Below are 22499 nucleotides of genomic sequence, written 5' to 3' on the forward strand. Positions count from 1 at the left end.
CTCCTCTCCCAATCAGAGAGAGCCAAGGAAGAGAAGAGAACCGCGGTAGCAAAGCTCAAAGCTGAAAAGGAGGCCATGGCTGCATCCCAGTTGGAGAGAGCACGCCAAATGGCCATGGCCCAAAGGGAAGTCAATGAGCTAAAAGAGCAGCTACAAGCTAAGGAAGAGATAGAAGCTAAATGGCAGGTGCGCTTGAACAAAGAAACCAAGGCCAGATGATGCCTACCGCAGCACAATGAAGGGATTGTGGCACGCTACGAATATCTACAAGCTGAAATGGAGAAAATCACTAAAGCCACAGAAGAGTTGGACAAGCTAAGGGAGGAAAGAGCTCGCAAGTATGAAAGGGAGGTGGAAAAACTAACCCAAGAGGTTACTGCAGCACAAGAAGAGCAGCAAAAGCTGAAGACACAAATGGAAGACCAAGAACACAAACTGACAGTGTTGGCTCAGAGGCAGGGGGAAAGCCTCAAAGATATGAACAAGAGGGTAGAAGAATGGGCTAATTAGAACAAAAAATGAGTTAAAGCCTTGCCACATTGTCTCGCTCAAGCCAAAAAGGAAAAGATACTTGCTGAAAGCAGAGCGATAGAGCTGCCTAAGTGAGCTTCCAAACCCATCAACACACCTTCTTGGATAACCTACTGGATGTCACTTAGGCAGAGGAAGAAGAGTCCACATAAACAATAAAAAAGAAATTGGGACTGGCTCGTAGAGCACTGAAAGCAGGACTACAATTGCTGCCACAACCTAGTGGAGTTGGCCCAAGCATAGAAGAGCAATGCCACTATCTCCTATTGGCAGGCCTAACCTCACAGGAAGTAGATGCACTCGGGTTCATTGAAGGAGAACAGCAAGAGCCAAGCCAGGAAAGAGAGGTGGATGTGAACTTGGAAATGGGACCATGCGAAGAGGAGCTTGTCCCACCACCTCCTTCCCCATGGTCTAAAGAGCAGCAACACGCAAACATCTTTGTAGAAAGAAAGGTAGCACTAAGGGAAAAAAGAAAACAAATGGTGGAGGAGACAAGGAGAAATGGAACGCCAAGGGAGTGAGGACATCCCAGGCACCTATCCCACCATGTGAGGACAATGGGGGCAAGCTTCCACACCGACCTTATGATTTGGGAGAGGCAAGAAACATCCAAAAGCCCTTTTGATTTTAATTTCCAGTTTCCCACCGCCTTGCGTAGATTCTTGCCCATCAAGGTGGTGGAGTAGGTAATTAACATCAGAAGCAGGCTCAAGTAGAAATGGTTGGAGGAGAGAGTGCAGAACGCCACATTATGGGCCACTGAAGATGCCAAAATTTGGCAAAATAAATTTTTTGAAGTACCAAGTTCTGTGCCTGGCTACGAATGCCAACCTACATGGAGAAGAAGGGTTTGCGACACCAACCTGGACACTTCGATGGCCTTTTGCAGTACTCAACCCTTCAAGCAGAATGACCCAACCTTTATGCCCTACTCTCAAAGGATAGGAGGGGATTTTGACTCCAATGTCCATGGCCGCTACGACTTCCCTGTAATCTATAACCATCATTGCACTACATATGAAGATGTCCTCGTCTTCACATCAGAAAACTTGTATGATACCCTAATCCAATTCACCAACAGATTCTCTTCATGCCCTGACCCCACCTTTATTACTACTTGTAATTACCTTAGATTGCTTATGATACTACTTGTAATTACCTTTATTACTACTTGTAATTACCTTAGATTTCTTAAGATAATCCTTAGGCAAGATCCCACCCCACAGGAGTGTGGCCTCCCAGTACTCCATTTTGATCCTAATACTATAGATAGTTGTGTGATGGCTCAACTAATGATGCAAGCTGCTCTATTGCCTTCATTTTTCTTAGCTCTACTAGAGGACATGAATGATAGTCGCTTCACCTACTGCAATCATCCATTCCTCTCCATCACCACCCTTCAAGTCCGCCTAAATCTCAAGGGGTATCTCCAAAACCACCGATTCCTTAATAAATCTATTAAGCCCCCTTCTCCACCTCGCTCCGATGACAAATATTAAAACTTCTGTCACGACTATGTAACTTTATAATTTTATTTAAAAAATAAAAATAAAAAGGGAAAGGAAAAAAAAGAGGAAAAAAGATATCACATGTAGCCACCGTAAGTTGCACATCGGCCACAGTCACTGCACCTAGGGGTTCTCAAGTTAGGTGTATCTGGTGGCCTCAGCCGGCCAGCTTTGTCCCTAACCCCCTAGCCTCATTTTAATTCCCCCCTTCATGCTTAGGGAACATCAAGGGCAGGACACACCTAGGGAGGTAACACTCGCCTATGTGAGAGAATATGGATCTAGAGCATAGCATTGACTATGGAGGATGAAATCGGTAACAAGACTCACAGTGACATAGACAAGAAGAACAACTATTGCTCAAGTGAATTAGGTTCCAAGATGTAGGCTTGGACTCATAAACAAAATCTTGAGCTAACCATGACAGAGATTCAGAATGAAGTACAAAGTAAAAAATACCATTGCATTAAAAAGTGAACCAAGTATATGTCTTTATAGCTTTTCATCTTCTCCACTCTCTTCACTATTCATATGGAATTCAGGATAGTTCTTCCTAAAGCATACATCATTTGTCTATTTCTCAATATCCCCCCTCAAATGATGAGTCCCTACACTCGATGGCTTTTGCTCCCTACAGATAACATGGCCTCTCCTTTGATGTATAAGAGATTTTCCCTTGAGTTGGTCTCTTTTATATCTTTACTTTTAAATTTGCTTTCTCCATCAAGCAGTGAGTGCTCAATGTCTTTGAGTGAGAGACTAGGAACATTACTTAGTGTTGAAACATGGTTCTCGTATGGTTCATGATTAACACTAGCAAGTAGCACTACTATTGCCTCATCCTCATCAATGTTCTTTTTAAGAGTTGCTAGTTGAGTTTTAAGGCTCTTGAACTTATTAATGTGTATAGTCATAGATGAAGTGTCTTTTACATCCAACTTATAAAACTGCATAAGTACTTTTACCTTTGAGTTCTTTGCTTGTGTACCAAAGATTTTGTCAAGTTCTCCCCATGCCTTCTTTGCATCCCTGATGCTAGAGATGTGATGTAATACATCATCTGATAGACCCCAAGAAATAATACATATAGCTTTGTTGTTCATCTTCTTCCATGCCTTTGTTTTAGGTTGTTCTTCTGCAGCATCTTCTTTCTTGTCATCTGCATCTTCCTCTTCATCTTCAAACAAGTCCCACTAATCTTTCCGCATAAGGTGGTACATGGTGTTCTCCTTCCAGGCATGAAATACTTCCCTATTAAGCTTTGCTATTTGCTCAAGCTCTACCATTTTTTACCATCAAAAATTAGCTTCAAATAACCAGCAAGGAAGTTGTATCTCAATGTGTCAAGAGACACTGGATGATTAGTGTTTAACAACACTGCATGATTATCAAGGAGATACTATCTTGGAGCTCAATGTTGGGCATTGATGCTTAATATTCTACTTGAAGCTTTTTCTTGTTGGCTTGGAGAGGAAAGTTTGCTAGAATCTGAGTAGATTTGATTGGCAGAGGCTTCAGTGAGGAGGAACAGTGAGAAAAAATCAAGTTTCCAAGCTTTAGTTATGGTTGCCAATTAGGGTTCCAGGATAGGGACCTGGTTTTTCAATCTGTATGGGCTGTATACACCATCATTTCCAGAGGTTTTTTTATGAGAAGAAAGCTTAAGTACTAGGCTTTAATTTCCCTATGATGGCCACCTAGATTGCGCCTCACGCTATGTGCATAGTCGTACGGACTATTGCAGTATTCATAACTGCATCATTTTCAATAAATGCGCAATGCTGCATTCTGCAGAGCGTAATGTCAACGTTTGATGTGATATCAGGGAGCACCTTAAGCTTAAAAGCAACTTTGATGAAGCAAGAAAGAGCTAAAACAACATGTATGATGAGATCTAAGTGCTCAACTGAAGGTAGATGTAGTCTCGCTATGTTGCCAAGCAAGGTAGTGAGAAGAAGGAGTAGGAATTGGGGTTCTAGACTTGTCCTAAGTTGTCTAAGCTCAAGTTGAGCTAGATAAGAGTGAAATGAAGATGGAGGAATAGTGCCATGCCCGACTGGGCTCTGATACCATGTGAGAGAATATGGATCTAGATCATAGCACTGACTATGGAGGATGGAAGTCAGTAACAAGACTCATAGTGACATAGACAAAAAGACAAACTATTTCTCAAGTGAATTAGGTTCCAAGATGTAGGCTTGGACTCATAAACACAATCTTGAGCTAACCATGACAGAGACTCAGAATGAAGTACAAAGTAAAAAATAGCATTGCATTGAAAAGTGAACCAAGTACATGTCTTTATAGCTTTTCAACTTCTCCACTCTCCTCATTGTGCATATGGGATTCACGACACCTCTTCTTGGAGCATACATCATTTCTCTATTTCTCAATAGCCTACGGTTCGACCTATCACCCTCATCCCCCTACACCACACCTGTTGAGATATTTGCAAATACACCTACTTTAGTCCCTTTGTATAAGACAGCTAGGCTAGGAAGATGCAGTCCATTCTATGAAGAGAGGCAAAATCCCATATGCACAATGGATGTTAAGTGCTACCAAAGAACTCTATATAATGATGTACTTGAACTATCACTTTCATATGATGATAATGCAATAGTACTTGTCTCTTCTATCAAGTGTCTGTGTCATTGTTGTCCATACACAAGATTGTGTTTATGAGTTCAAGTCTCAATCTTGAAACCTAATTCACTTGTGTAACAGTTGTCTACATTGTCATGTCAACATGAGTTGTGTCTTTATCTTCCATCCTCCATAGCTTCTGCCTTTGCCATGCTCTAGATCCCGCATCTTTTACATGGTATCATAGCATAGTCGGGCATGGCACTGCTCCTCCAGCTCCATTGTACTCTCATCTAGCTCAGCTTGAGCTCATTCTAGCTCAGGCTAAGTCCAAGAGCTCATCTTCTACTCCTTCTCCATTTGACCTTGTGGCAGCCATAGCCAGCAGCACCCTGTCAACTTGAAGCTCCTGGATCTCTCTCCACATGTCATATCTGAACTTGCTCTCTTCTGGACATTTTTTCCTTTGACTCCAAAGGCTTCTCTATATCACTTAAGAGCTTGACATTGGCCACTCCATGGCTCAGCATTGCTCAAATTGTCAGTCACTGCCATAACCTAAATCTGTGACCTGCAGGACATACCTTGATTGGAGTCCCTGGATCTCCCAATATAGAGCATATCTCCTCTTGCTTCCTTCTAAGGAATCATTCCCTACATCAGGACGCTTCATCATGGCACAACACAGCATGATATTGATCACCCTCTGCTCCAGCATTTACGAAATTGCGAGGACCTGGCTGAATTGCGCCTGCTGACGATTGAGATGCTGCTGCCATCGCTACAAGCCACGATCTAGACGAGGATCATAGGGCTTTGATAGGCCTTGAAAAGAGATACATTTTCATTTAAAAAATTTTGAAAATGATCAACCATAGCTCCTGCAATCAGCAAAAACTAGGCCCCTGTCATGAAACCCTAAAATCCACCATAGCTAATTTTCCACTCAAGCTCAAAAATCTCATTATTTTCTCTCTCCTGCCACCTGGAGCAACACACTGCCACTCTCATCTATTGTCCCAACATCAAATCAAGGAGACAAAGAACCTGGAAAGATTGAAGAAGGATCGACGACCCCGAACAAAGAAGATTCAAGCTCAACATCAACATAGACATAGTCTCCGCATAGTGTGTTTTCACACTGTCATTACTTGTGTCTCTTGACACATTGTAATCTACTCTTCCACTGATAAATCTCAAAATTATGAAGTTGATTTGCTATTTTTCTTGTAAGTTTAACATGGGCAAAGACTCTCCAACTACTCGGTTCAAAGGAGTCGGGTTTCACACCTGGCAGACCCGCATCAAACTCATCCTGATGAAGAAGGGCCTCTGGGCCATTACCACTGGAAAAGAAATGAAGCCTCGTGATGCGGATCTTGCTGTAACTTGGCAAAAGAACTATGATAAGGCCCAAGCCATTATCAAACCGGAGCTAGATGACAGTTATATCCACCATGTGGATAACTATGAGACCTCACAAGACATGGAAGAGACTTGACACCTTGTTCGGTGCACAGTCTAAATCATCAAAGTATGGTCTCCTGATTGAGTTTTTCAGGCTTGAAATGAAGTCTAGCACATCACTTGCCACACATCTAAATGACATGGAAGGACTTCTAACCCAACTTGCAAGAATCAACATTAAAATGGAAGAAGATGTTTGCATCGGTATTCTACTTAAGAGTTTGCCTCCTAAATATAATAATGTATCAACAACTTTAATCAACATGCCAAATCTTGAACTTGTTGATATCCAGGCATCACTGTTAGAAGAGGAAAAGAAGCTAAAAACTAAGGAAGAACCAAGTATCTCTAGAGATGAGCATGCATTATATGTTGGCAACAGGTACAAAGGCAAGAAGGATCAGCTCTTCTGTGACTTCTACAAAAGGACCGGACACACCGAGAAGTTCTGCCACGCAAGAAAGAGGTCCCAAAAGGCATATCTAGTTGCAGTCCAAGAAGAAGAAGAAAATGGAGCAAAGGAAGAAGAAGAAGAAAACCACCAGGAGAAGGACAAGCCTCATCAGTCCTTCTATTCAGATAGACTTTTTTAGTTTTGTGTTTCCTAGCCCTAAGGTCTCAAACATAAACTTGTAAAACTCCTCATTTATCCTTGTACTACAGCCTCTGTACACTTTGTAAGGCCCTTGCTACAGCCTCTGGATGTTCATCATGTTTGTGGTACCCACACTTAGCCTTTTCTGCTACAGCCTCTAGTGTTTTGCCATGTTTATGGTGTGCCCACACTTTGCAGGTGTTTCTTTTACTAAAGCCTCTACACACTTTGTACTTTTGGTTGTGATTGAGGAGGGGTATTGAGATATTTGCAATCACACCTACTTTAGTCCCTTTGTATAGGATAGCTAGGCTAGGAAGATGCAATCCATTCTATGAAGAGAGGCAAAATCCCATATGCACAGTGGATGTTAAGTGCTACCAAAGAACTCTATATAATGATGTACTTGAACTATCACTTTCATATGATGATAATGCAATAGTACTTGTCTCTTCTATCAAGTGTCTGTGTCATTGTTGTCCATACACAAGATTGTGTTTATGAGTTCAAGTCTCAATCTTGAAACCTAATTCACTTGTGTAACAGTTGTCTACATTGTCATGTCAACATGAGTTGTGTCTTTATCTTCCATCCTCCATAGCTTCCACCTTTGCCATGCTCTAGATCCCGAATCTTTTACAATACCTCCCTTATGCACCAATTGGATCCTCAAGTGTGGGATACCACCAAGGGCTTGCCCAAGTTAGACCCATCTCCCAGTTCCACAAGCACCGGCACTGCACACTCCACAGTAAGGTAGACACACCCCCATGTAGTGCAGCTTTTTTTCTCCCAAGGTACAAACAAAGGCTCCCACCACCAACTCCAGAGACCCCATCATTCATGCAATATCCTCCCCATCTTATCCAACATGTCATCATGTAGACACAACAAAGCCAGGGGTAGACGCAACAACCCCAATCAAAAAGTGAATGAAGAAGCTCATTTGGAACATTGCAAGAGAAGACAACTACAAGGGGCCATGCGACGGATCCATCTAATACCATATTCAATTTTAAAGCTAAATCTTCCCGTTAGCCTCTCCCCACACAGGGATTTATCCAACTTTATCTTCAATTCCAAAGGCATAAATCCCTCCAGTACTGGGGATCATATCCAATGCAAGGGCCTTTCAAGTCCACAAATCCCTCCAAGACCAGGGCTCATTCCAAACTCCAGGGCCTTTCAGCTCCATAAATCCCTCCAATAGGTCCATAAATCCCTCCAGCACCAGGGATCATATCCAATGCAAGGGCCTTTTAGTTCCATAAATCCCTCCAATAGGTCCATAAATCCCTCCATCATAAGGGACCATATCCAATGCAAGGGCCTTTCGGCTCCATAAATCCCTCCAACACACCCCCCAACACGGCTTGTATACAAACTCAAAAAGCCACATGGCTACCCCAGCAACACTGTCCGACTCACCACACAACAAGTGCCATGGGACTGGCACTCAACTAGGAGGGGGGTAATATTAACATGCAGACAAACAAGGTGGAAAATCCAAAAAATCTAAAGTAGAAGACAAGGCCAAGGAAAAAGAGGAATGGAGGATGAAGGCATGCCAAGAAAAATTAGGAAACACAAGAAGTGTGAAAAAGTCCTAAATCAAGGAGAGACGCACAAGAAAAAGTGCAAGTCAATACTTTCGTAAAAGAGTGCAAGGTGCACCTTGATTTATTTTAAGAGCGTCGGGCTCTGACCCATGCAAATTGTAAAAGTAGATGGGCAATAGGAAGGAAGCTAAGAAGATAGGAAAACAATGGGAAAAAGGGCATCCATGTAAAAAGGGGATGAGTACCCAAAGGGAATTTAGGGCTTTGTATATAAAGTTCAGAAGATGAATGAGAGCTCATTCTTTGGTGTGTAGCAAAGTGGACTCTTCTTCTCGTCTCTTCTCTTGCTTGCTTGTGAGTGCTTGAGGGAGAGAGTGTGAGTGAGTGAGAGAGTGAGTGTGTGAGGGTGAGGGATATTGGAGGTGAAGCCCTCCTCCATCTCCTCTCTTCTTCTTCTCTTCTCTTCTCATCTTGTGTGTGGCTATGGAGGATGGAGCTTGTAGATGGAGGTTTGAGAATGTCGGAGCTTGCATCAAGAATCGTGGAGCTATCAAAGTGCTTGAGAGAGGAAGAAACTCAATCGGGCATCAAGGTAAGCTCACTACATTTGTAGAGAGGTATGACACGTCAGCTATGTGAGAGGTAGCCATTAGTGCTTGCTTGAAACACTTGAACAATAAGCAATCTGTGGGTCTTGGTGGTTGAGCTTATGCTTGCCACTATAGGCACCATTATTTGTATGGCAATAGGTTTAGAGTTCAAAGTGATCACAGGGTCCTAAAGTATTTCCTCACTTAGTCCAATCTTACTCCTAAGTAGCATAGGTGGGTAGCTACTCTGTAAAATCATGATTTTGACATCACTCATATGAGGGGCAAGGACAATGTAGCAGTTGATTCTCTTTCTCGTATGTGGGTATGTAAAGAGCTACATACTAACTAGATTGAAGAATTACAAGAAACCTATCATTTGGATGAAGATCTCATCCATGTTTTTCAAAAATTACAGTAAGATCTCATGGAGAAAAACTCACATTATTAGCTTAAAAATGGCCTAATCTGGTTAAATGGAAAGATTTTTATTCCCTCTACTTCTTTTACACAGAAAATTATGGAGGAGTTTAATTCTTTACCTTTAGCTAGACACCTTGGAGTTTTTAAAACCTATGATAAGATTAGCAAAAGATTTTATTGGAAAGGCTATGGAAAGATGTTAAAGATTTTGTCATGAAGTGCATGTCTTGTTAGCACAATAAGGACAACACCCATAATCCAAGTGGTTTGTTGCAGAGCCATTACCTATTCCTACGAGGAAATGGATGCACATTACCATGGACTTAATTATTGGATTTCCTATTACCAAAAAAGTATCGAATAGTATATATGTGGTGGTGGATAGACTCACCAAGGTAGCCCATTTCATTCCAACCAATGTTAAAATATGCGGGATCTAGAGCATGGCACATGCGGAAGCTATGGAGGTTGGAAGAGAAAGAGTGAGTTCATGAAGACACTGACATGACTAACTGTTACACAAGTAAATAGGTTCCAAGATGGAAGCTTGGACTCATAAACACAATCTTGTGTATTGACTGACAATGACACAAAGACTTTACTGAAGGACAAAAGTAATATGATATTGCATTAGAAAAGAGAGCAAGTACAATGCTTTATAGGAAACTAGATTATAGCACTTCTCCTACTATGCATATGGGATTCTAGTCCTAATCCCTCACTACTCCTTCCAAAGAGATTGAAGTAGGTGTGATTGCAAACATCTCAACACTCCTCCTCAATCACAACCACAAGGTACAAAGTGTGTAGAGGCTTTAGTGAAAGCAACATCTGTAAAGTATGGGTACACCATAAACATGGAAAAACATCAAAGGCTGTTGCAAAAAAGACTAAGTGTGTGTACCATAAACATGATCGACATCTAAAGGCTGTAATAGGAGCCTCTAGATGTCCATAAGGTACAAGGTGTGTAGAGGCTTTAGTGAAAGCAACATCTGTAAAGTATGGGCACACCATAAACATGGAAAAACATCAAAGGCTGTTGCAAAAAAGGCTAAGTGTGGGTACCATAAACATGATGGACATCTAGAGGCTATAATAGGAGCCTCGCAAAGTGTATAAAGTCTATAGTACAAGGCTACATGAGGAGTTTACAAGTTTATGTCCGAAGCATTAGGGCCAGGCAATACAAGGCTAAAAAAGTCTATCTGAATAGGACTAATGAGGTTTGTCCTTCTCCTGGTGGTCTTCTTCTTCTTCTTCTTTTGCTCGATGTTCTTCTTCTTCTTTAATAGCAACTAGATAGTCCTTTTGGGACCTCTTTCTGGCATGTCAAAACTTCTCGATGTGTCCGATCCTTTTGTAAAAGTCACAGAAAAGCTAATCCTTCTTGCCTTTGTACGTGTTGCCAACATATAATACTTGTTCATCTCTAGAGGTGCTTGGTTCTTCCTTAGTTTTATCTTCTTTTCCTCCTCTAATAGTGATATCTTGATATCAACAAGCTCATGGTTTGGCATATTTATTAGAGTTTTTGATACATTATTATATTCAAGATGCAAACTTTTAAGTAGAACACCAATGCAAACATCTTCTTTCATTTTAATATTGATTTCCGCAAGCTGGGTTAGAAGTCCTTCCATGTAATTTAGATGTGTGGCAAGTGATGTTTTGGACTTCATTTCAAGCCTAAAAATTTTCAATCAAGAGACCGTACTTTGATGACTTAGACTGTGCACCAAACAAAGTGTCAAGTCTCTTCCATGTATCCTGTGAAGTATCACAGTTATCCACATGGTAGATATAGCTATCGTCTAGTTCCAGTTTGATAATGGCATGAGCCTTATCATTATTCTTTTGCCAAGTGACTACAAGGTCCGCATCACAAGGCTTTTTTTCTTTTCCTGTGGTAATGGCCCAAAGGCCCTTCTTCATCAAGATGAGTTTGATGTGGGTTTGCCAGGTGTGAAACCTGACTCCTTTGAAGCAAGCTATTAGAGAGTCTTTCCCCATGTTGGATTTACAGGTAAAATAGCAAATCAACTCCAAAATTCTTAGATTGTATCAGTGGAAGAGCATATTGCAGTGTGTCAAGAGACACAAGTAATCACAATGTGAAAACACACCATGTAAAGACTGAAGGGGAATTGGTCACAACTCAAGGAGAGGCTAGGAAGCCAAAAATTCAACTAGCCAAAGCATCTCGAATAATAAAAGGAGTTAGAAAGGGGCTACCTGTCTATTTGATTAAGCTAAACAAGCTAGACCAAAATCAGGAGTCTAGCGAAGGACCTTCATGGCTAAAGGAATACACAGACGTATATCCTGAAGAGCTGACAAAACTTCCTCCTCAAAGGGAAGTCGATCATGAAATCAAGCTAGCGCCAGGAGCTACACCAATTGCAAAGAGAACATATAGAATGTCCATTCCGGAAGCAATTGAGTTGAAGGAGCAACTCAAGCAATTGTTAGACTAGGGCTACATCCATCCTAGTAGTTCACCATGGGGAGCTCCAGTGTTGTTCCAGAAGAAGAAAGATGGAATGCTTCGGTTATGCATTGACTATAGAGGGCTGAATCAATCAACCATTAAGAACAAATATCCCATTCCAAGAATAGATGAACTTCTTGACCGTCTTCAAGGTGCGAAGATCTTCTCTAAGATTGATCTTAGGTCTGAATATTATCAGATAAGGATCAAGGAAGAAGATATCGCAAAGATGGCATTCAGCACAAGATATGGACACTTTGAGTTCCTGGTCATGTCATTCGGGCTGACAAATGCACCTGGTACCTTCAACAAGTTAATGCAGGATCTTGACGACTTCGTACTCGTCTTCTTTGACGATACCCTAGTCTACTCCAAACAGGAAGAAGATCATAAACCCCAGCTACACATTGTCCTTGAAACAATGAGGGCACACAAGCTTTATGCCAAGAAGAAGAAGTGTGCATTTTTCAAGCGACAGATTGAATATCTGGGATTCATCGTATCAATGGAAGGAATTTCAGTAGATCCGGCCAAGGTCAACGACGTTCTGGAGTGGCCAACACCAACAACTATCAAAAAAATACGTAGCTTTCTTGGATTGGCAGGATGGTACAAGGTCTTTATCAAAAACTATGCTTTGATTGCAGCACCGTTGATCGATTACTGAAGAAGCAAACGTCAATTGTATGGTCACTTGCTGCTGAACAGTCCAGCTTTGATAAACTAAAGCAAAGCTTGGTATCAGCACCTATCGTGAAACTTTCGGACCTTAGTAAGGATTTTGAAGCGATAACTAATGCTAGCACACTGGCCTTAGGATGTGTGCTTATGCAAGAAGGTCATCCTGTAGCATACTCTTCGAGGAAACTGAAGAGCTATGAGAGGAATTATGCTACCCACGATTTGGAACTGTTAGCTGTCATCCATGCTCTCAATCTTTGGAGACACTACTTGCTAGGTAACAAGTTTACCCTAGTGATGGATCATAAAAGCCTTAAATGGTTTTTTACCCAGAATGAGCTCAATTTGAGGCAATGTCAATGGATTGAAGCCTCTGAAGGAGTATGATTTTAAAATCAAATACCAGCCTGGAAAGGAGAATGTAGTTGCCTATGCACTCAGTCACAAGGTATTTCTGAATTCTCTGATTTTGCAAGATCCATCAGCAGCCAGATCTCTAGCCACAAAGGTATCCATGCCAAACAACCCAATTCTTGAGCTAGCTAAATAAGAGGCATGCCACGATCCAACCTATCAGAAATTGCTAAGGGAGATCCCTGTCAAGAATCAAGACACGAAGCTACAAGCAAATTATCAAGAATTCTCTATCAATAGTGGACTTGTCTACTATCGAACGAGGTTATGTATACCGGTATGCCAGTCACTCAAGCAGAATATACTTTGGGAAGCCCATGACTCCTCTTTTTTAGGACATCCTGGCTATGCAAAGACCCTCAATGCAGTCAAAAAGAGCTATTATTGGGAGAGGCTCAAAGGTGACATTCTTAAATATGTCACGGAATGTTTGTCTTGTCAACGCATTAAGGCCAAACATGTCAAAATACCAGGAAAATTGCAACCACTTGACATTCCCCAAATGAAATGGGAATTCATTAGTATGGACTTTGTTGTTGGCCTACCCCAAGTTCAGGGAGGATACAACTCCATTATGGTTGTGGTGGATATGCTCACCAAGGTTGCGCATCTTATCCCTGTTAAGACAAACTATAAAGCATCGGACATTGCAAGGTTGTTCATTAACGAGATATTCAAACTGCATGGGTTGCCCAGAAGAATCATTAGTGATCGTGACTCTCTTCACATCACATTTCTGGAGGGCTATCTTCAAGGCCATTGGGACTCAACTCTGTTTCAGTACAGCTTACCATCCCCAAACCGATGGTCAAACAGAGTGAGTGAACCAAGTCATTGAGGATATGCTAAGCGCACACTGCTGTCGCGAATCCAAAAAGTGGATTCAATACTTGCTAGTGGTTGAGTTTGCCTACAATGCTTCTTATCAACAAAGCATATAGATCACCCCTTTTCAAGCATTGTATGGACACGACTGTCGTAGTCCTTTAAACTTTTCAGATCCAACCTTGAGGGTTGAAGCCTCAAAGTAGATGCTGGAAGGCATGGATGACCAAATCAAGTCAATAAGACAAGACATCCAAGCCGCCAAGGATAGACAGAAGGCTTACGCGGACTTGAAATGTCAAGACAGATCCTTCGTTGAAGGAGATATGGTCTTCATTCGTGTACGTCCAAAGAAGAGTTTCCTATCCTTGGGTGAGTGCAAAAAGCTAAGTCCAAGGTATTGTGGGCCCTACAAGATTCTCAAGTGCCTAGGGCCTAATGCTTATTACAGACTATAACTCCATGAAAACCTAAAAGTTTATAATCTATTCCATATCAGTATACTGAAGAAGTATGTGCCTAACCCTAGTCAACAAGTTGTAATGCCTAGCCAAGGAGTCCTTGAGCTACGGCCTGACAAGATCTTAGATGTTAGGGAGAGGCATTTGAGATCCAGAACCTTGAGAGAATACCTCGTCCAGTCGAAAGATTATCTCGAAGAGGATGCCACTTGGATGGATGAAAGTACTCTCAACCGACAATACCCCTAGTTCTTCTCGAGATGAGGACATCTCGATTCCTCTAAGGGGGAGAGAATGTAATATTTCCGCCTGAAAAATTAATCGACCCTAAAACCCCGCACATCTCGCGTAAAAATAGTGCTAATAAATATCCCGCAATGGAATAATGTTGGTGGCTAAGTGGTTACCCCACGTGCTTCAATAAACACCTCACTGCATCATGCGTAGGAGGCCGAGGCTCAAAACCCGTAGTCCGCATGGGAACACCTCTTCAAGGGGAAAAAAAAAGGGCAAATGGATAATGGTTAAAATTGTGGAAAAAAAATTTATCATTAACCCCTCCCCTCAACCGATGCATGGTGGGGAGAGGGAGTGTGGGAAGAGCATGAGTTATGTTGGAGAAGCATGAGGGAGGGGAGGCATGCAAGCTAGCCATGTGGGTGGCTATTGCCCCCCTCCACAACCTATATATGACCTCCCCCTTAAGCTTGGGGGGAGGAGAGAGAGAGAAAGAAAAACATGTTGTTGTTGCTACCGCCAAGGATGCCGTGAGAAGCCGCCACGCTGCCACCACCAGGCCATTGTTGCGCCACGCTGCACCACTCCACGACCACCATCATCATCATTATTATCATCATCTTCATCATTATCCTCATCATCATCTCCTCCTCCATCAAATTCTTCTCTCTCCAAGTTTTTGTCAAAAGACAGAAGCTTAGAAACTTCTTTGGAAGCTTCTAAATTAGAGCCTCCATAACCCCTGTTCTCCCATCATGCATTGCAGGTTTTTCTTAAAACCGCATTCTATAAGGGCCGTGTCCTGCGGAGAGGAGAAGAACTCGGTTGGAGAGGGATTCGTAATGTGTAAAGGACCCAAGAGGAAGTTGCTGAACCGGGATTTGATTCGCCAATGGCTCCCAAGAAAATGGCGAGAGGCGCACATGCGGGAGCTTCCACTCCGAGTTCGCGTGTGGACAACACCTCAAACCCCAATGCCCAGGTTCTTAAAAATTGATTCTTCATGAAAAGAATGCACTAGGCATGTCCAATTCTCGTAACCAAGTTTAATTACACTTGGGAATTTTAATTGATTGCCCGATTTTCAAATATTTAATTGCATGATGTGCATTTGAAATTGCTTGCAGTTCCAAGTTGCAATCCTATTGCATAGGTTAAAAGGTGGATTTGTCTAAATGCATCCTTGATTTCCTTGCGAAAAAGAACAGCGCATAATGCATTTAGATAATAATCTCCTAGTTGCGATTATTATGAGATAATCATTGACATCCATTAGATGTCGTCCAAGTAGTTGCATTGCATGAAAGGCATTTAAGTACCTTGCAAATGGCATGCGGTGATAATTACATCCTAGGTTGGGCTAAGTGTCGAAGGACGAATTAAATCAATAATGGTCTCATTGTATTCGCTCATGCATGGACTTCTTTTATAGAAGTTTTTATTTAAAAAAAGAATACATTTCATATTAAAGCTTGAATTCAATGCATTAAACAAAGGGATCATCGGCATAGTTCTTGGTATAAATCAACGTAGGGTTTACATGAGTTAGCCCTAAATTGTCAATCATTATAGTTTAGGCAAGGAAAAGAAATGGTCATTGTACATTTTGTAGTTGCATAGAAGGAAAGAGACTATGAATCGCATATTTGCATGGAATGTTATGTCTTGCAATTATTTACATCTTTTAGGAAAAATCCTAGTGTCTTTAAGAAAAGATCGCCTCTTGTCGCAAGACAATTAGATCGATTTAGGTAAATCGCTTGTAATGGCATAACCCACATGGGATTCATAAAAGCATAAACAGTTAGTATGACGAACACCTTAAAGTGCTAGGTAGGGTTTAGTTACGTTAAAAATTCTGCCTAGTATCGCACTTGGGATGCCAAGTCAAGACTTTCAATCCCAAAAGTCCTACCCACATTTACGGAATGTTAGGGTTAGTTAGATGCCCATGCAAGAACGATCTAGGGTTCTTACCCTAAGAATCAATTGGCCAAATACTAGACTTCCATTTGAATTTAGAAACCCTAGGGCCAAACCTTGTCGGCCTAGCATGGTTAGGGTTGGGTTGGGTCAAGAGGACTCCCAAATCCTATATCTTGACCCAAAGGTATTCTAGACCAAGTAATACCGTGGGATGGGAAAAATAATCCCCCAAGATAGGTGCGCCACCTGTGCAACAAGTTGCAATGTCGCAAGGTTTTGTATTAAATCACAAAATAGAATTGTCACTCCTTAGAACAAGGTTGGCGAGTTCTACGTACAAGTCTAAATTGCAAGAGGATGAGTAGTCATCCTGCTACATCACCCTTCCTTGAGGCTGATTTGCCAAGTTACGGAAGCTGTGTATCGTCTAGCAAGAAATTGACCAATCTAGATAGGACAACGAGGTTGTCCAGGAATTATTGACCTTAATGTAAGGAAACCTAAGGTGTTTGTTAATTTGGGTTAACAGGGTATAAACCCTAACCCAATGATAAAAGGGTAAACAAACAACAAAACCCTTGGGGGATCTTGCCAAGTCGCAACTGATCTCGGATCGAATGCTAGATGCATTCCGAGAGAAGAAATTATACCTTAGCAGTTAGCCAAACAAACGACCACTGGATTGATTGTGTTTGTACAGTTAGGAGCACTGTTTGTACTTCTTTGCTCAAGGAACTAAAGCTGGAAAAATAATGAATGCTTCAGGTTGAAGGCCTAGAGGGAGACGCAGCATCAATTACCCCCGACTGCTTTCCTGACCCTATCCAAGGGGGTTGTTAGCCATGCCGGGTACATGGACCAAACCCGCCGTGAGAGGTTTCTCTGTGGGTGCTACTTGGAGCAGGAGGACGCTTGGGTGCCAAGGGGGGATCTGGCCGTAAATCCCTTGCCTCTGGGGCCAACATGACTCAAGATTGGATCTCGAGGCCCACACACTAGTCTACGAGCGGAAACTTGGAATATCGATCCCTGAGGATTGCTGGAATTGCCTTCAGGTGGATTATGGATTAGCCTTCGGGCGGATTATGGAATAGCCTTCGGGCTGGATTATATGATGTATTCCAAAGACTGATAAATAAGATCAAAAGTTGAAAAGGAACTTGTTTGACATTGCTTTTCTATGGCGGTGCTTAAGTTACGTGAAGGAATCAGTGATTAATTGGCTAATTAAGGAAGCTGTTTTTGTGTATCAAACTAAATGTGGTAGGTAATTGGATAACTAAAGCAACCCTGAGGAAAGTGCGATGGATGTGACCATGGGTCCGTCCTACGGAAGGGTAGTCCCGGTTGGCCGGGAACTTTTCTCGAAGGAATTTGACAGCAAGGAACGATGACCTAGAATCTAGAGTACTAGAGTCCCAATTTATGATGTTTTAGGGGAACCGAATGGGACTATGCCTTATGGGCAGAGAGGTCAAGCTTTGCATTCCTCTCGTTTCCCATTCTCCTTGAACCAAGTGCAGCATGAATCCACTTCAACCCTGACGTTTCTGCGTAAAGTAGTTCATTCAACACTAGTTACCGTTCTAGGAATATGACCACTAGGAAAACCCTGATTCAGGTCAGTCCTAAGTGGGAACGGCCGGAATGCTTCCGCTTCGTGGCAGACTCGGGAAGACCTAGATCACAAACCCCGTGACATTCCATGGGAGTGCTGGGCGGTGCTTTCTGGACCCTCTTCCCGATGGGCTACTAAGACGTGTCCTACAAGTGAATAGATGGACACATTATAGTTGGTATCAGAGCGAACCAACGAGATCTAATAATTTATAAGAAAACTTAATGAGGAGAAGTAGAGCAAATGTTGTTATTAAGAACATTTCCTTACTTATCGATGCTGGCCTGCAGAGTCGCGAAGCATGGAACAAATTCTTGGTGTTCCAGGTTATGTTTATGACCAAAATACTCTTCAAGAGCTACATTCTGACATGTGGTACACTTCATTTAGATACTTCTACCAGAAGTTTTGGCAGATTTGGTTCAACAAGGTCTATTCTTATAGCAAGTTTTCTACGTTGTTTTGAGTCTATTTCTTGAAGACGTTAAGGCTCCAAACTCTTTTGAAGAACTCATGATCATGTATATAGCTGAGTCTTACTTTCATTCCTTCATTTTACTCCATATGTCTTCAATCTTTCATTCATTTTCCTACTTTGTATAGCTGAAAAAAGAGTAATACTCTATTTTATCCATCCTTTCCAACTTTTGTAAGTTTATTTTTGTGGGTAAAAACCTTCGGGACACGATGGATTGTAAGAAGCTAGGAAGAAGAGATATTTAGTGTAGAAATAATAATAATACCTTGTCAAACTGACATAGGTATAAAAGGGAGAGGCATGTAAATTTTCACATTTTTTTGGAACATTAATACATTATTGCCTCTTACCTCACCTCCTTGTCCACAGCTTCTATGGCTTCTCTTCTTATTCTGTCTTTCTCTCTCATTTCCTAGTCTTTATTTCTTCTCATCACTCTCTTTCTCTCTTCTGCACCTCTTCTTCTCTCTCTTTTGTAGACTTCTCTCTCATATTTCTCTCCAATCCTCTCCTTGATAGTCATCTTCTTGAGAGCATGCCCCAACTCATAAAGGAGAACCATTTAAGGCCATCATTCCTCTAGCAATAAAAATAATGACTCTTGGTAACATTTACAAGAGCTATCTTTGTGATTGTGTGAGTGATAATGACAAAGTATTTACTTTGCTATGGGCAAGAAGCTTAATTTTAAGCCACCTATATTTAATCTTAGAGCACTTGTCAAAGAGGCTCTTTGACATAGTATTGTTATGGGGTTGGAGATATTTTGGTCATACATTGTGTTGGCACCTCCATTACTCCTCCAATTTGATCTCATTTTGGCCCCAATAGCTCCAAGATTAGGGACTTGAGTACTATATCACTAATCTATCTATTACAATTCGATGATTAGGGGCTAGAGATTAAGCATGAAGCAAAAAATTTACATATTCATGGTTTTTTTAATGGATATTCATATAGATGCTATTTTGTTAGATGAGATTAGACACATTTGGTTGAAGAAATATGATGACACTTCTCAACATGGAGCTTGATATTCACTGTAATATTCAAAATTGACTTTTTGACTTGTTGATTACTAGTTTTGATTGTAAACTAGCTAGGTATTCTAATTAAGTGTTGATACAAAAAGTAAATTTTAGCCTTTAAACCAAAATTTGTAGCACATGTCATGCTGCTACTTTCACATTTATCATGGCACCTAGATTCCAATTTGAAGCACTCCAAGTAGTCCTTGGAGTTTCTATGAGTCCATGAAAACCTTGTATGTAAGTTTTGATTGGAAAATGTTGATTCCTAGATTTGAGAACCTTTCTTTTTCCAATAATAAAGAAGCTAATATATAAGTCATAGGGCCCACAAAATTCCCATTCTTAAGGACCATTTTTTAGTAAAAGAAATGCTTCATTTAGCTATGTGATAACATTGCTATTATAGTGAAATATATTTGATGATATTTTAGAGGAAATTTTGTGATTGGGACATTGGTCAATGATCAAGCACCTAATCTCATCATTGTCAAACTATTATTGCAAATAAGTTTTATCATGTTGAAATGGCCTTAATCATGATTAATAGAGCAAAATTCAACACATTTGCATTGAACCTTGTAGGTCCAATGCATAATGCACATTATAATCATCTTGTTTGTTCCTAGCCTATTGATTAGCTAGATTTTAATGCAAATACATTAGAGAACCCATTATAAATATAAGGTTTGGTTTTTATAAAGACTTCAAAGCTTTTGCACATGTAGACTAATTTGGGGGGGGGGGATAAGGTAGCATATTAAATTCTTGAGATTAGATGGAGAGGAAGAGAATTTCTCCAATGAATTGTCTGATTTCTTGCAAAAAAATGGTATTCAGAGGCAATTTACATGCAGATATACTTTGCAAAAGAAAAATGGAGATACTGAGCAAAAAAATAGGCATATTGCAAAGATGGATCGAGTAATGATATCTAAAAGGAACTTGCCTCACTACTATTGGGCTGAAGTATTTGCTATTATTGTATTCATTATGAAGAGGATACATATGAGCTATTGTACATGGTATGAAGCCTGAGGAGAAGTATGTAGATAAAAAGCCAAATTTGTCTAACTTGAAATTTGTAAATGTATTGCTTATATACATATTCTTGATGAGTTGCACAATAAATTGGATCCCAAAGCATAAAAATGTTAGTTGTGGGATATTCTCTTGAGAAGAAGGGATGCAAATGATATAATCTTATTACATATGATTTAAGGATTAGTAGGAATACTATCTTTGATGAGATGAGTAGCTAGTATACTAATGTGCATGATGTAGTTGGGGCTAATTTGCACAAGAGTGTAGTTATGCAAAAAATAGATCGATATTTGTAGGTATTGAGTGGGCCACAAGAGTCTCCTAGTCATGGCTTTGTTATGCTAGACCTTTACAATCACAAATCACTCCACCACGTACATCACAAATATCAAGGAGAGGTAAGGAGAAGGTCGGGGACTCACCTATTATGACTAATGTATTCTCAAATTTCTCTCACTTTGATGTGGATTCAAACGGCTCTAAGAAAAGCTTGGAAGAAGAGTTTGGGATTCCATCTTAAGACACCTAGTGTGAGGACTCCCACAAGAGGATGCTAAGGCACCCGGTAGTAACCTCCGTCCATACAAGTTAACAAGACTAAGAAAGCCCCATGTAATAATTAACATATGATAGCTATGTAGTTGATTATTATACATACATGGCTAAGCTAGTATAGGATATAGAGCCGACTAGTCTTGAGTATGTAGTGGTGGGTAATTGTTAAAATATTGTGGATGCATGTTAAGGAGGATCGCTAATGAGCAAATAGACAATCATAATGAGACATTAACATTGACAAAGAAGAACATCTGATGTTATCCAAGCATAATGCAAGTACAACTGATGAGTATGACTGATGGAATCAGTGTGGGGATAAGTGCCTTTTATAGGCTTACAGTAGGTGGTATTGGTAGGTGGAGAAAGGTGTAAAGTGACCATGGTATTCACCAACTGTGGTTTTAATAAACCATGCATACATGACCTAGTCTAAGGCTTTATTTGCAATGTGTTTCTTTGCCTTGTTTGTTCCTTACACAGAGGCTATGGTGGATGTGATTACACATTTCTCAACACCCCTCCTCAATCACAACCAAGAAAGACACTGAGTATATAGAGGCTATCATGATAGAACCTTGCTAAGTGTAGACATGGAAAGAACCAACCATACAAAGCTAGAGGCTGTCACAAGGCCTCACTAAGTGTATAGAAGCTGTAGTGTGCAGAGGTTACATGAGGAGTATAGGAGCTTATGGTGGGAACATTAGGCAAGTCCACATTTTAAACTTAAAAAATTCTATCAAAAAATGAGCTACAAAAGAGGGACTGGTGAGTCCTATCCTTTTTTTCTTGGGGTTCTTCTTCTTCTTCTTCTTCATTGTTGTCTTCATCTTCTTTGACTGTAGCAAGATATGATCTTTGAGACCTTTTCTTAGCATAGCAAAATTTCTAAATATGCCTAGTTTTCTTATAAAAGTCACAAACTATGCTCTTCTTCCCTTTCACATAGAGGAGTTGTTGGTCTCCTCTTGGGATGCTTGTTTCTCCCTTGCTCTTGATCTTCTTTTCCTCTTCCAGGAGAGAGGCTTTGATATCCACAAGCTTCGGCTTTGACATGTTGATTAATGTGGTAGACACATTATCAAACTCGAGTGGAAGACTCTTGAGAAGCACTCCAATGCAAATGGCTTCATCCATCTTCAAGTTGATTCCTGCAAGTTGTGTCAACAAGTTTTCCATATAATTCAAATGAGTTGCAAGTGAGGTGCTACTTTTCATGTCAATCCTAAAAAATTCAATCAATAAGCCATATTTGGAGGATTTTGAATGAGCTCCAAACAGGGTTTCTAATCGATCCCATGTCACGTGAGAGGTTTCACAATCATCAACATGACGAATGTAGCTGTCATCAAGTTTGAGCTTGATAATTAAGCCTAATCATCATTTTTATCCCATATGATTGAAAGTGCAGTTTCCCTTGGTTTCTTCTCTTGACCACTTGTGATTGACCACAAGCCTTTCTTCATCACAATCAGT

This window comes from Lygodium microphyllum, chromosome 11, assembly GCF_053477565.2.
Source record: "Lygodium microphyllum isolate KBCC chromosome 11, Lygodium_microphyllum_v1.1.10, whole genome shotgun sequence".
NCBI lineage: Eukaryota > Viridiplantae > Streptophyta > Polypodiopsida > Schizaeales > Lygodiaceae > Lygodium > Lygodium microphyllum.